Here is a 16,608-nt window from a genome sequence, read left to right on the forward strand (position 1 = left end):
TATTCTTTGTAGGATTCTTTTGTATGTCTTACTTCATTCTTTTTGAATCGAATTCACATTTTTCCCAGATATTTATCTGTCATTTTAGTTAAATTCCTTGACAGTGAACTAATCTATTTTCTATTTAGTTGACGAGATCTTTCCAGCAAATTGCAGTTACTATTTATAGAAAAACAAGATATTTGCAAACATCTATTTTTCACAGGAGTATAATCTTAGTGTTTTTTCTAGAAGTAACTGTAAATGTGATCCAGTTTTTACCTATGTTTTTCACCCCATTTCACATGTCATGAAATAATGGACAGTTTCTTCAACATGTCTACTTCTCCCAGTGATAACATCACTGAGAATTCCCCCAAAATATATGAAACCATACAGAGTTCACATTTAGCAACAATGATGAAAAACATTATGGAAAGATTAATCATCCACTTAAAATATATACCTAGTAAGGAACCCTTATATATTCTTCTAGCGGAATATTCTGCCAAAAACACAATACTATTTGATCATAATTCTGGGCTGTCTTGAAAATGAAGAGAGTTTTATTCATAATGATCATCATTCCATGACAAATGTAGTTTAAACAGGTGTGAAGCAATCTGACAGATTCAAGCTGTCTCACAGTGTGTTGTCCCATTGGTGCAGCTACACTTAACCAGCCTGGGTCAAGTCTTCAGTTCTGTCTGTCTGGAAAGTCAATTTCATTTATTCAACTAAGGGTATGTAGACACTATGAAACAAACCTATGATGACAAAATTTAAAGGAAACTGGTTTCTCCAGTCTTTTCTCCCTTCATTCTCTCCCCTACCTCTCCCTCCCCCCTACTTGTTTCACTCAGATTAACTTTCTGTTTTACAAATGCATAAGCATTTGCAATTCTGTGACTTTTTTCATGCTATATACTGCTTAACATATCTATCCCCATTCTTTCTGCTGAACACTTACTCATACTTCCAAACCCAGCCTAAAATGTGAACCATTTTGTGAAATGAATGTGAAAAGCAATCTACACATTCAATGCAATCCCAATCAAAATAGCACCAGAATTCTTCTCAGACCTAGAGCACACAATCCTAAAATTTGTATGGAACCACAATAGACTCTGAATAGCCAAAGTAATGTTGAAAAAGAAAACCAAAGCTGGAGGCATCACAATCCTGGACTTGAGCCTGTACTACAAAGCTGTAATCATCAAGACAGTATTGTACTGGCACAAGAACAGACAAAAAAGACCAACAGAATAGAAAAGAGAACCCAGAAATGGACCCACAAATATATGGCCAACTAATCTTCAACAAAGCGGGAAAGAGTATCCAATGGAAAAAAGACAGTCTCTTTAGCAAATGGTGCTGGGAGAACTGGACAGCAACATGCAGAAGAATGATAGTGGCCACTCCCTTACACCATACACAAAAATAAATTCAAAATGGATGAAAGACCTAAAACTGAGATGGAAACCATCAAAATGCTAGAAGAGAAAACAGGCAACAACCTCTTTGATCTCGGCCATAGCAACTTCTTCCTTGACATGTCTCTGAAGGCAAGGGAAATAAAAGCAAAATGAACTATTGGGACCTCATCAAGGTTAAAGCCTTCTTCACAGCAAAGGAAACAATCAACAAAACTAAAAGGCAACCAAAGAAATTGGAGAAAATATTTGTAAATGGCATATTGGGTTAGTATCCACAATCTATAAAGAACTTACTAAACTCAACACCCAAAAACCAAATAATCCAGTGAAGAAATGGGCAGAAGACATGAAGAGACATTTTTCCAAAGAAGACATCCAAATGGCAAACAGATACATGGAAATATGCTCAACATCACTCATCATCAGGGAAATACAAATCAAAGCTACATTCATATACCACCTCACATGGTCAGAGTGGCTAAAATTAACAACTGAGGAAACAACAGATGTTGGCTGGGATGTGGAGAAAGGGAAACCCTCTTGCATTGTTGGTGGGAATGCAAACCGGTGCAGCCACTCTGGAAAACAGTGTGGAGGTTCCTCAAAAAATTAAAAATAGAACTACCCTATGACCCAGAAATAGCATTATTAGGAATTTATCCAATAGATACAAAGATGCTGATTCATAGGGGCATATGCATCCCAATGTTTATAGCAGTGCTATCAACAATAGCCAAATTATGGAAAGAGCCCAAATGTCCATCAACTGATGAATGGATAAAGAACATGTGGTATATTTAGAATTTTTTTTAATGTTTTTATTTTAGAAAGAGAGAGAGAGACCGAGTGTGAGTTGGGGAGGGAAAGAGAGAGAGGGAGACATCTGAGGCAGGCTCCAGCCTCTGAGCTGTCAGCACAGAGCCCAACGTGGGGCTAGAACTCACAAGCCATGAGATCTGATCTGGGCTCAAGTTGGATGCCTAACTAACTGAGCCACCCATGCACCCCAAAGATGTGGTAAATATATACAATGAAATACTCTTCGGCAATGAAAAAAATGAAATCTTGCCATTTGCAACAATGTGGATGGAATTAGAGGGTATTATGCTAAGTGAAATAAGTCAGTCAAAGGAAAGACAGATATCATATGTTTTCACTCACATGTGGAAGTTGAGAAACTTAACAGAAGACCATGGGGGAAGGGAAAGAAAAATAAGTTACAGAGAGGGATGCATTAAGAGACTCTATATACAGAGAACAATCTGAGAGTGGAAAGACTGAGTGGGGAGGGGCAGGGAATATGGTTGATGGGCTTTGAGGAGGGCACTTGTTGGGATGAGCACTGGGTGTTTTATGTAAGTGATGAATCATGGGAATCTACTCCCGAAGCCAAGAGCACACTGTATATGCTGTATGTTAGCTAACGTGAAAATAATTTATATAAAAATAAATCAATAAAAATAAAATTGTTCCAGAACTTCAAAGAGAAAAAAAAAAAAAAGACATATTCTCCCTATTCTTGACTCTTCCCCAATATAGTATTCAGCAATTACTATGTTGGACCAGACTAGAGATCTGCTTCTAACACATGGCCTGGACGTATTAATTTTTAAAGAGTATGATTACATTTTTATTTTAACAATGAGAACAATAATTTTCCAATGACTTGCATTCTCCCCTCTACTTAGCACACTACTTTCCCTAGTAAAGTTCTGATATATCAATTATCACAAACATGGTTGGGCATCATGATCTATTGGGATTTTTACTAGATATGGCTGAGACCCATAAAGCTCTACATAGAGTACCTAAAATTATCAGTAGTCAACTTGTAGAGATATTGCCATATATTATTTGTAAAGCAAAAACAACAAATTTGCTATTGGCCCACATGTTCCCAATACACAGCATAAACTACTGCAGTGCTCTTGAGCTGAAATTTCTGCAATGACAGAATTGTTCTATCATTGCTGTGGTAGCCACTAACTACATGTGGCTATTGAATACTTGATATGTGGCTAGTACAGCTAAACTGAATTTTTTATTTTATTTAATTTTAACTAATTTTATTAAAAATAGAAAAAGTCGCATGTGGCTAGTGGCTATCAAAGTAAACAGCAGAGTCTACAGATTCAACTACAGCTAATAATATGATATAATAAGTTAATCCCACATATCATATTGTCTCAAAAATATAAGATATTTTATAAGATACCTTCAGTAAATGTGTAAGAGAAGGAATTTAAGTGAAAATATAAGCCATAATGTTTACAAAAGGAATAAGAGTACAAATCATTTAGGAACTATTGTCAATTTTATATTAATCACCATATGGAGTAAACATATTAAATAAATATTAAAATATATATATAAATAGCAATAGCATCTTTTACTTGAGGAGTTCACAATCTAAAAGAGAAGCATTTTTTTAGAAACAAATACTGAGGGGCGCCTGGGTGGCTCAGTCGGTTGAGCGTCCGACTTCGGCTCAGGTCATGATCTTGTGTTTCGTGAGTTCAAGCCCCGCATCAGGCTCTGTGCTGATGACTCAGAGCCTGGAGCCTGTTTCAGATTCTGTGTCTCCCTCTCTCTGACCCTCCCCCGTTCATGCTCTGTCTCTCTCTGTCTCAAAAATAAATAAACGTTTAAAAAAAAAATAAACAAATACTGATTTTGAGGTCTTCTATATATTTAAACACATTTTCCCCAATTACTCTCAGAGCACTTTCTTAATTTCTGCCCCAATTTTTTCTAAAAGGAGACTCTCTTCATCAAATGGTCATTAAAAAACATTATTTGGAAAAGAAAACTCAGATTATTCACTAGTATACTGATAAATTATTCAATGAGGGATGTTCTGACCTATGTCATAAATGCTAACAAAAGAAGAAAAATGATTGTTCTCTTGCTAGTGTTACTACATCTGAACATTTAGACTGAATCATCTATTTTGATATATCAGAGATCACGTAGAATAACTTAGTGGTGAATTTTCTGGCAGTTAATCTAAACATATAATTTTTTAAGAAATTGTCTCTGGAATGTAAACATGTAAACATATTTGAGTATGGGTATTTTCTAAAATATGTAACAATACCTTAAACAAAATGTAATTTATTAATATTTTAATTTATGCATAATAGAATCATGTATAACATTTTCAATGAATACAGTTTTTTTTAACTTAAAAATCCAGAGTAAATACTTTTCTATATAATTACACATTTCTAAGCTTCCTTTGATGAAAGTGTATTCATTTGGTATTTGGATTTTTTTTCCCCAAATCTATTTTATAGTCTGCTAGATAAATCCTCTTATTCATTTGTTTCAATGGAGCTTAAATAAAGGTCATTTAAACTGGCTCACCTTTCTTATCCCCTTGTGCTTTCCTATAATCTCTACATCCATTGTAAAAGGATCACAGCTTCCTTCTCGATATACCTTTTCGGTATGAGGAGGAATATTAACATTTCATTAAGTAAACCTGAGCCTATTAGACTTTAAATCCACACTCTTGTGTGGTTTTTTTTTTGCGTGTGAAAATTATTGAGTGCCTTTGTATACTCTAAGCAATCTTACTGAACTTGCTTCCTATCGATTATTTTGCAATTTTTATATGCAATTAATACAGTACATAAATGTTGAAGTTTAATATTATGAAGGAAAATTCTTCCAAAGGCAATGTTTTTAATATCATAAACTGAGCTCTTCAAGTCATGTCCCCAACCCCTGTTGAGTTCCCTGACTTCCTCCTTTACAAGGATAATTCTTGGTTATATTATTGTTTTCCAAAATACAAGGCTGAGTTGTTAATAATTAAATGTAATGTCACCGGGACACAATAAATAACGAAATCCATTTTTTTCACTTTAGTACAAGAAAGCAATATAATGCTTTTACTTGTGATACTTATAATGAAATTCTAACTTGCTATTATAGGAACCAATATATGCTCTTACTCAGTGTTATAAGAAACAATATAGGTACAACCCAATTAGTCCAGAAAATTTATTGATCATCCATAGTGTGTGCAATACTGCAATAAACTCTAATGAGGAATTTAAGCCAGGACCAGAACAAGTCATTTAGTCCCATCTCCTCACATGCAATTTCTGAGACTTGTGGGGAATAGGCTTAGGAATTCCCTGAGTTTCCACAGATGGCTTAACAAGTCATAAAGAAAAAGAAGGCCACAGGATGAATGCATCCAAGATTAGGTAAACAAGATTAGGTAAACAGGGCAAAGTCCCCCAGTATAGGACAAAGGTATTGGAATAGGAAATCTCAGGATGAAAACATCCAAGATTAGGTAAACAAAATTAAGGTGTTCAGGGCGGAAGCACCCCCAAACTTAGGACAATAGCAGAAAGCTGCTTTCCCTGGAAGGAAGGACAAAAACAGGAAAATAGGACTTTAGACCACAGCAGGGCAAAGTTGCCCAGAGTGGAGTTAATTAGCAAAAGAAAGGTGCTTTGTTGACCCAGAGGTAGCTTGCTCTGTCTTTCTTATCCCCTAGGCAAGTTTAGGTGAACAGAGGTGGGGCCTCATGTCTGCTGTAAACAACCATCTACCTGGCACCAGGACTTTGTTTTGTATTGACCCAAATCCTTAACACCTCATATCTTCAAACCCCCCTTTCCCTCACGCCCTTGAGTTAATGTTCACAATTTCATTGTCTCTTTGTGCAGGTCCATTATGCTTGTAAGCCTCCTGATCCTAATAAAAACGGAGGAAGGACCCTTACTCGGGGCTCTTGTCTCCTCCAGGACATTAGCCTCTCTCACATTTCAATCCTGTGTCTGCTCTCTTACTGGACAAGAGAGAACTACAGACCTAGAGTGTATGACAAGACTGGCCTACAAATTTTGTGCTGCTTTTGCCAAAAGAAAAACTCGCCTTTTAGCTGAACTGTATATAAAATTCCCATGATATTTGAACCTTAATCAAAACTATCAGTGTCAGCTCACTTGTTATCCCCCAGTCTTTGAATGCTGTCTAGTTACAAGTTTCCTGAATACAAAATCTTGTTCAAATGTCTTGTTCTTAGCTATGCTAATTGATATCAGATAATCCATTGTCACCTACTCAATAGTCATCTCACTCCTCATCTATGCTAACAAAAGCTCGGTTTGTTCACTCTCCTCTGAATAGACATGTCCCTCAAGGATGAATATTATTATCCCCAGAGAATGAAATGTGAATGGTCTAAGCTAAGGTAGTTGGTTTTATAACTCTTATCAAGTTCAGGCATATGGAATAGTTCTGGCCAATGATACACACAGAAAAGATTTTCGGGCAGCTTCCTCTTTAACTGTCTTTGCTAATTACTGTCAGAATGTGGGATCTTCAGAGTTACCGAAGCATCTTTTGATCCTGAGTAACTAAAACTAACATGGTAAGAATGGCAGAACAGAAAGATGGAAGGAAATAAACTGTCATTTATGACTTTGTTAAGTTTATGAATCATGTAAAATAGTACATACCCTTTATGTTTAAGGCACAGTTAATTGGCTTTAGTTTTATTCAGTCAACAACATTCTGATTTATACAAGTACCTGTCTGTTGTCCAGGGTCTGTATGCTCTGGACAGCTGGTCTAGTAACTCATCCACTTTCTAACATAGAATGTTGATCATTTGAACCAAATACCTTTGAATTTGGTTTGTTTACCAGAAATTATACCCTACTAGAAAATGGCTACCAGAGTATTAAAATACTAAGTAACTGTCCATTTTTAAAGACATTTTAGGAGTACCTGGGTGGCTTAGTGGTTTAAGTGTCCGACTTCAGCTCAGGACATGATCTCACGGTTCCTAAATTCAAGCCCTGTGTCAGGCTCTGTGCTGACAGCTCAGAGCCTGGAGCCTGCTTTGGATTCTGTGTCTCTGTCTCTCTTTTCCCCTCCCTTGCTTGCATGCTGTCTCTCTCTCTCAAAAAAAAAAAAAAAATCAATCAATAAACATTACAAAATAAAGACATGTTAAAATATTTTCAGATAGGATAAGACTTTTGTCTGTAATGCTAGCACTGTCTTGAGTACCTGGTAACAGTGCACAACCACCTTTAAATTCAGCTAAATTTCTCTTTACCCACACCTTGTACACTCTAACATTGTGTGCATTTTAGTTCAATCTTAACATAAATGGCTACTCTTTATCCCACATACGTTAGTTACTATAGATCTAATGTATTATAATGAAAGGTATAAAATAAAATCTACTTTTATACATCAATTTATATATTTTTAGGAAGAAAATTAAGAAAGTCAGTGAGTCTAAAAATGATTTCTTAAGTATATTTAAAAGCACAAAGAAATTTCAGGCAGAAAACATTTAATAGCTAAAGCATCCCAATGGATGCAACATCTGGCATGGTGATTCCCCTTCATGACTTGTGGCAAAAAAATTTTCTGTTGTATTTATCATACGTGTATGAATTGGAAATTCCAATTAAGAAAACTTAGCTTTCGTATCTGGATTCTAAAATGCTACTTAGGTAATTTTGATGTAAATTTCATTTGAAAACTACCTAATGAGCCCTTGTGAACATTGAGGGATACTCTGTAAGCCAGAAGTACCGAATATCAAAAATAATTATTCAAAATAAACGAAAAGGGAATGATGACATTCTCTGAATAGGTCCCTGAAACTAAATTCAGGGAGGCCAGCTGTGTTATTTTGCTGCTTATTTGTCTTCTGTTTTGTTTTGTTTCTTTTATCAACAGTATATACATTTCCATTTTGTTGGATATAGTACTTCTGTCTCATTATTCTTGTTCTTTGCTTCTTCGGAGAGAAATGATTGAAAATATCCATGAATAAAATCCATAGTGTCCCAAGACCAAATATATATATAATATATATATATATTATATATATATTTATATATATATATTTATATATATTTATATATATATAACATATACATAACATTTATATATTATATATATATAACATATACATAACATATATATATATATTTATATATATAACATATACATAACATATTTTTTATTTATATATATATATGTTTTCACTGATAGCTCTATTGACTGCAGGTTTGTTTTATTTTGTTTTGTCTTACTTTGTTTTTGGTGAGAGATAACAAATAAACATGTAATTTACATTTTGGGTTTGAGTAAAATGACAGAAGTGTTAAGATTCGAGCCACACTTTTAGAAAAAGACACATTAAAGGAGCTCCTGGGTGTCTCAGTTGGTTAAGCATCCGACTTCGGCTCAGGTCATGATCTCGCAGTTTGTGAGTTCCAACCCCGCGTCGGGCTCTGTGCTGACAGCTCAGAGCATGGAGCCTGCTTTGGATTGGGTCGCCTTCTCTCTCTTGCCCCTCCCCAGCTCACACTCTGTCTCTCTCTCTCAAAAATAAATAAACGTTAAAAAAGTAAAAAAAAAAAAAAAAAAGGAAACATTATCTTGGAAAATAGACCTTACAGAGGGTCCAGCCAACATCCTGTCTTAGAATAATCTCTGCTGCTGAGTGGACAAGTAGCCCCATGCTGTTTCCAGATTGCTGATAGGGCTTGCCAAAAGAAGAGAGACATTCAGTTGTTTTTAAAATACACCAAAATCTGTAACTAATCACTTAATTCCAAAAATACGTCCTCAAAATAGTGAGAAATAGAAAATAAATCCAATGTCTAAGCTTCCAATTGCAATAAGAAATGCAATGAAGGAAAAACACTAAATGCCATGAGCAAATGTTCTAGAAACAATTAATACAATTGAAGGAAGGCATTGTTAGTGAGTATTCTATCAGGAACTGATATTTCAGCTGAGATCTGAAGGATGAACAAGCAATAAGAAGGTAAAGAAAGGGGGTGGGAGTGGGAAGAGCTTCTCAAGGCAACGGAAAGTATAAAGGCTCTGAGTTAGCAAAAATCATTATTTATTTGAGAATATGAAAAGTTGGAAAAAAACATAAATATGATATAAATATATGGGATAGAGCAATGGGGATGGATTTCAAAAAGTAAATTTTGAAAACTGTTTATTCCAACAGTTTTTGGAATTCATATTGTCTGAGAGAACCATTTGGACAGGGAGAGTAGATGTGAGAAGACCAGATTGTAAGCTATTGAACAGTATGAACTATGGTATTAGCAATGGAGAGAGAAGAACATACAACTTAAAATCAACAACAGTGTATTTAGATTGGATGTGAAGTGCGGGAGAAGATTTCCTCCTTCTGTAATTAGACAAATGTGTGTGCCTTTCACTGAAACAGTGAATACAGTAAAAGGACATATTTAGAAGCAAATTTTTTTGGACACATTTGCTTCTGAGAGTCCTTTGAAACATCCAAGTGGAAATGTCAGGCCAACTTTTGGATATATATGTTTAGAATTCAGAAAAGACAAAGATCTGGCTAGGACTGGCATATCAATAGGAAGTGAGGAAATGGCATTAGTGAAATTGATAGAGTGCCCAGAAGAGGTCAAGGATCAAGGCTTGATGCAAGACTTAAACTTATTAAGGAAAATTTGTAAAGGCAAGAAATGGGGTGCCTGGGTGGCTCAGTCGGTTGAGCATCTGACTCGTTATTTGGGCTCAGGTCATGATTTCAGGGTTTGAGATCAAGCCCCTTGTCAGGCTCTGTGCTGAGATTCTCTCTCTCCTTCTCTGCCCCTCCACTGCTCGCATGCTCTCTCTCTCTTTCAAAATAAATATGTATACATTAAAAAAAATAAAGCCAAAAGTTATTATCTAAGAAGACTCAGTTATTTTACATGCCAAATTCAAAACAGATTACTGTATGGTTAAACTAAACAAAATTACCAACCAATTGTCAAAATATCTGTTCATAAATAAAAGGTGGATATAGTATTAAATACCAATATTTTCTTATTGCATTATTGGTAACTATGAGCAAGAAGTAGGCTACAAACTATTTTCATTATTTTTATCAGATCCACTAATTTTTCCCAAATTTAACATACCTAATCTGTTTCTTTGCCCTATATGCAGCCATGTCTGCCTCTGTCAAAAAGGTAACGTCACTTTACGGGAGATGGTATGCTGTTAGGAGAAACATATCATTCTAAAGGTTATCAAATGCTCTACATTCAAGTTTTTAACTGAATGATATTCTTATTGCTTTAGCTATTTCTTTAAAAAAAAATTAATGCTTATTTTTGAAAGAGAGAGAGACAGAGCACAAGTGGGGGAGGAGCAGAGGGAGAGGGAGACAGAGAATCAAAAGCAGGTTCCAGGCTCTGAGCTGTCAGCACAGAGGCTGATGCAGGACTCAAACCAACAAACTATGAGATGGCGACCTGAGCCAAAGTCAGGTACTTAGCTGACTGAGCCACCCAGGCAGCCCTAGCTATTTCTATTCCAATGTGCAAATTCATAAATTTATGAAATACTGTACATTTTGGAGGTGTGATTCTCCATCTATGTCTTCTACTTGAAAGTGACTATGAATATCACTTTAAGAATAACTTGAACCCAGTGCTACCAAAGTTTCACTGATTTTAGGTGGGTATGAGTTTATTATTTAGATTAAAAATTATGAAAAAGACTTCCTCATTATTCAGAAACTTATCTCTCTATCCAAATATCATAATGTTGTATGTCTGAAACTAATATAATGCTATATGTTGATGACATTTCAATAACAAAAGGAAATAACCTATCTCTCAGATGGCTTCCTTTCTCATACACCAAATGACCCTCAAGTTAACTGCAATCTTCTGTTTGCTTATAGCAAACAGACTGTGGGGATGTTTTCCTACATGAGTAGAACAATATGTGTGACTTGTGCTAAGTGCTGGATAACTGTTGGAGAAGTAAGTGAATAAATACTTTTCAGGCATTTTGGAATTAGCTGTTGCATCAGAGCCATCACTGTTAGATATAGATAAAATACAAAACTGCACTGTGCCACGAGAGCAGGATTTTTCTGTACACATGCCAATCAGCATAATGACTTCTTAGGCAACATACATCCTAATGTCCAAAATGAATCATAAAACTTTGAGTCTGATTTTGGTTACTGTGATTCCTAAGAGAAGCCGTTAGAGATTTTATAACAAAGTGAAACTACTCCTACCCACTGCCTCTTCACAAATATGTGGATATTTATCTATCACCTCCAATTGTCTAGTTGTTAAACTATCTTTTCATCCTAGCACAGTTGAATCATTCTATAAAATCGCCATGAACGTTGAATTAGCAAATACTGACCATTGCTCCTAGGACATCCATAGGGTTAGGTTTTGTGATCCTCTGGTCACAATATTTTGCTCATCGATCAATATATAACCTTGTTTTAGGTATATTTCTTATTACATGTGTAGTGTTGATTCATTCACGTTGAACTCATAGCTATCAACACCAGTAATGCATGTATAAATGAAGCTTACAGAACACATGAACTTTCTCTGCAGGCACAACACAGTCTTCTTACGCTTAGGAATACGAGTCAGGACTTCGGCACTACGCTTGGAGGATATCTTAAACAGCGAATTATCGAGAAAAAGCACAAAAAGGTTTAAACATCACACTAAAAAACCACCAGAAAGAAACTCATTTATAGTATAAAAGCTAAAACAAGAAGTCATGCTTGTCTGACCTCAACTGGGAATGTACATGTGAGGCAACTCAACGTTTTCATTGACTTGCACATGTCCACATATGTCTACAAATGACCTCAAAAGTATTATGAGTATTGACTTTGGGGTTGCAAATTAATTTCATGTCACTTTCTGTTTTAAAGTTTATTATTTATTTTGAGAGAGAGAGACAGAATGTGAGCAGGGGAAGGGCAGAGAGAGGGGAAGAGAGAGAGAATCCTAAGCGGGCTCCACACTGTCAGTGCAGAGCTTGATGTGGGGCTTGAAACCACAAACTGTGAGATCATGATCGTAGCTGAAAGCAGGAGTGGAACCTTTTCCCGGCTGAGACACCAAGGTTCCCCGCAAATAAATTTCAGCAAGCAGGCTAATTCCCAAATACGGAAACCACAAGTAATGGGATGCAACATATTTCAGTGGATCACAAAAGGTGTAATCTTCTCGAAAATATTCATTGGTGGCCACATTATTCAAAGACAGGAAAGTAGTGACTAACGATGCATTTCTCATGTAACAGTGAAAAAAGATATTTATTAAAAATGGCAGAGTTGGGGCGCCTGGTGGCTCAGTCAGTTAAGCATCTGCTTCGGTTCAGGTCGTGATCTCGCAGTTCGTGAGTTCGAGCCCTGCATCAGACTCTTGCTGACAGCTCAGAGCCTAGAGACTTCTTTGGATTCTGTGTCTCCCTCTTTCCCTGACCCTTCCCTGCTCACACACTGTGTCTCTCTCTCCCTCAAAATAAATAAACATTAAAATTTTTTTAAATGGCAGAGTAAAACCCCCATGAAATTTAATTGTATGTTGACTCTGCGTAGCTTTATACCAAATTGAGTAAAAATCAATTACAACTTTAAGGTTTTTTTCTGAAATAGCAAATACATGGCAAAGAAAATTGCTGATTCCCTCCCAGTAGGCTTTCTACCAACTAAATGACTTCAGATTTCTGCCTTTGTACCTGGATTTACTTTCCAGTCTTTTAATATTAAATTATAATGTTTCTAATATTTTAGGAGATTTGTCTGCTATGTTCCTAGAAAACAGGGATTATGTACCTTACATTATCCCTTTTGTGTATATTTAAACATCAGGCATAATATTGCATCCAGAAGGGGGTTGACAGGTGAACTAATCCTACTCTACAATTACATCTGAGAAAACTGAGGTCAAGAAAAGTTAAGTGATGAACATTTCCACACAGAACTTTAAAACTTCCTGACTAGATTAAATACGTGGTAACTTGACAATAATACATCTTATCTTACACTGAATTTTTGGAAGTTTTGTTTCTAGAATAGACTCAATTACCCTTGGTTTAGAAGCAACACCCAAATAATTAAGAAACCAGAAATAACTAAACCTATCATTTGGCTTTTGAGGATACACTATGATTCAAATAACTCCCATGATATTTGTTCTTGTTTCCAGGTTCTCCACCTGACATTTCTGGGTTTTTTGTTTTTTGTTTTTTTTCCTTTTCAATGCACATTTCTCTCAGTCGTGTATTTTTAATGCCGAGCTTTTGCTTTGAAAAAGCACAAACTGGAACAAAGCAAGTTCATACTCCCTAAAAGATTGGATGTGAAAAATAATCATGGGTGACTGCTTGGTTTACCTTGAAAATATACTGAGAATAGAGTTCTACTTTCTGTTCATTATTAGTTGCAAGGTGACTCTGAAATAAATACAGGTCTGTTACTTTCTCATACGGTCTGGTGGTGTTGCAAAGAAGTTTTTTTGACCTTCTGATGAATAATAGTAAGTTGCAGACACATAGGAGTTATAAAAAAATGTTTGCTAAATGATTGTTAAATGGCTGAATGGTGGCACTGATTTAAATAAGACCTTGAAATACTTTTATAGGCACATCTGGTTTTCCTTCTCCATCAGCTTTTTAATTCAAATTAATCACTTGAGCCACAACCTGCCCATATTAGCAGCACATCTAGTTTCCCATTCTTGAGACCTAAAATTAACAAATAGTGTTGAAGTTTTAATCAACCCAAAGCCAGTTTTGTTTCCAAACACCAGGAAGAGATCTGCTTTGAGAACCTTAATAATCCAAATGCATACACCAATGTTTAGTTGTTTTTACTGCCACAGAGGTCACATTTAATACTAGTACTACTCCTCTTGATATGTATCTATTCCTCAATAAAGCTCTTACTAAGCCATATCCCCTGGGAGGCACAGTAGTTACTGAATAATGTGATCCTACTCTCTTGTTTGTCTGAATCTTCTTTGATGGGAGTTAAAGTAAGAATAATCCAGTGGATAGTTTAACATCCTGCCATTGCTCCTAGATATGGCCTCACAGTGAGGATGTCTAAACCAGCCAAGAGGAACACTCAGATGTCAGGCACAGTCTGGGACAAACCCAGCTCTCCAGTGCTGCCTATCAGACCTTGATATTAAGCTGAGGACACCATGCAGATTCCCCTTTCCTTCACGACGAGTTCCCTATCACAGAACTGGGTATACTTACAGTCAGCCAACTGAAGTTAGGATCATCTCTGTTTGTCAGAGAGATCATAAAAACACTGAGCCTCATAAGGTACTAGGCAGATTCTATCTCCTTCCAAGGAAGTTCCTTTGCACCAATACAAAAATAACTAAAAAGACCATCACAAATCATAAAAGGTCTATCACTACGGATCCCTAGGGCAATAGGATTGATTGTCCTGAGACTTACACAACAAATGGGAACATTCAAAATTGTTCTTCACTGAACCAGAGATCTGTCCTCTGGATGATCTCTTGCATCCAGCTGATAGAAAACAATGCAGAAAAATTTTGTGACAATCTCTTGAAGCCCTGTCTACCTCAGTGCCCTTCTTCATAAATATTATGACACAGGTATTCAGTTGTTCCAAATCTGACTTTTCTTTATAATATTCTCTTTTGTTCTCCTCCTCTATTTTTCCCCTATCTTCACCCTAAACTAAGTCTTTATTAGCCTGCATCAAAATGTGTTCCTCATACTTGCAATACGATTCATGGTTAACAAAGCATTTTCAAATATCTTATCTCACCATAGTCTTCACCACTAAATTGAGAAAATAGAAACAATGACGCTAACAATGTTTCTACTTCCATAGAAAACCTGCACTCCTACCTATACCTGCAGCCACATTTTCTAAGTTCCTTATATGTAAAATATATAAAACCAAATGTCTAATGAAGTTTGCCTAGAAATTGAGAAATATAAGTCAATTATGCATTAACCATAACCTAGAATGGAAGGTGACACAGATTACTCTGATGATGAAGGAAAAAGCTAGATTTTAATTAAAAAATAAATAACATTTGAATATTTATAATGCTATATTATTCTCTCATTTGATACTCACAAGTAACACTAAGAGGTGTATGTCATTATATCTACATACAAATCAGAAAACACAGATTTAAGAGTCAAGCCTAAAATAAGGCTTTCCTTAAGGTCAGAGAGATTTGCCTGCTCTCCTTGAAAAAGTAAGCACCAATGAAATCTACCCAGCAAGGAAATGAATTTTGCCAGTAAGCATGTGAGCTAATAAAAGATCCTGAGCACAGATGGAATGAATCCCCAACCCTACAGCATCCTTGAGACCTGAACAGGGGACCAAGATAGGCTGTGTCTGAACACCTCATATAATATATATGTATATAATATATATGTTTTTTTAAAACTGTTAAATTTGTAGCAATTTGCTTTGCAACAATAGAATTAATACATCTTCCAAAGTTCACAGAGTTAGATGGTGTGGAAATCAGAACTTGAAGCCAGGCCTGTCAGATCCCAAAAACCAACTAAATGAATAATTTCTATCATTTATGTTTGGTAGAAGAATAAAAACATATAGATAGGTAGATAGATAGGTAGATAGATAGATAGATAGATAGATAGACAGACAGACACAAAAACAGTTGGATAGATAGAGAAGATAGATATTTTTATCAAACTGTAAAAATATGGGGCTTCAGGGGTGTCTGGGTGGCTCAGTAGTTAAGCATCTGACTTCAACTCAGGCCATGATCTCATGGTAAGTGGGTTCCAGCCCTGCATCAGGCTCTGTGCTGACAGCTTGGGGCCTGGAGCCTACTTTGTATTCTGTGTCTTTCGTGCTCTGTCTCTCTCTCTCTCTCAAAAATGAATAAACATTAAAAAAATTAAAAAAATACGGGGCTTCCTGTAGTATACAAAAAAAAAAATGTCTTAAGTCACTAAAGCCAGAGATGTAAAAGCAACCAAGGATGTTTTTATTACTGACATAAGTTCTAAAGGGGGCATTTAAACTCTAGGATATAAAAAAGAATGCAGAATTACAAGTAATGGATAATGCCTGTGAGAACATTATATAATAAAGTTTAAAAATGAAGTAAAAGATAAGTGAGAATCCCTTTCATTTGGCATTCTTAAAGTAATGCTTTGAAATCCTAAGCTAATTTTCCTCTAAACAAACCTGACTTGACATTTTAATTTTGAAAGTTTTATTTTTCCTAGGCTGCTCTGATATACTGCTCCTCTTTCCCTGAAAAGCCATTAATTCTTGGCTAGTGGCCCTACCACAGTGCTTATGGATGTGGGCATGGAATTTGGAATCAGACAATACAGGTTCAAG

The sequence above is a fragment of the Prionailurus bengalensis genome, chromosome C1 (assembly GCF_016509475.1).
Source record: "Prionailurus bengalensis isolate Pbe53 chromosome C1, Fcat_Pben_1.1_paternal_pri, whole genome shotgun sequence".
In the NCBI taxonomy this organism is placed as follows: domain Eukaryota; kingdom Metazoa; phylum Chordata; class Mammalia; order Carnivora; family Felidae; genus Prionailurus; species Prionailurus bengalensis.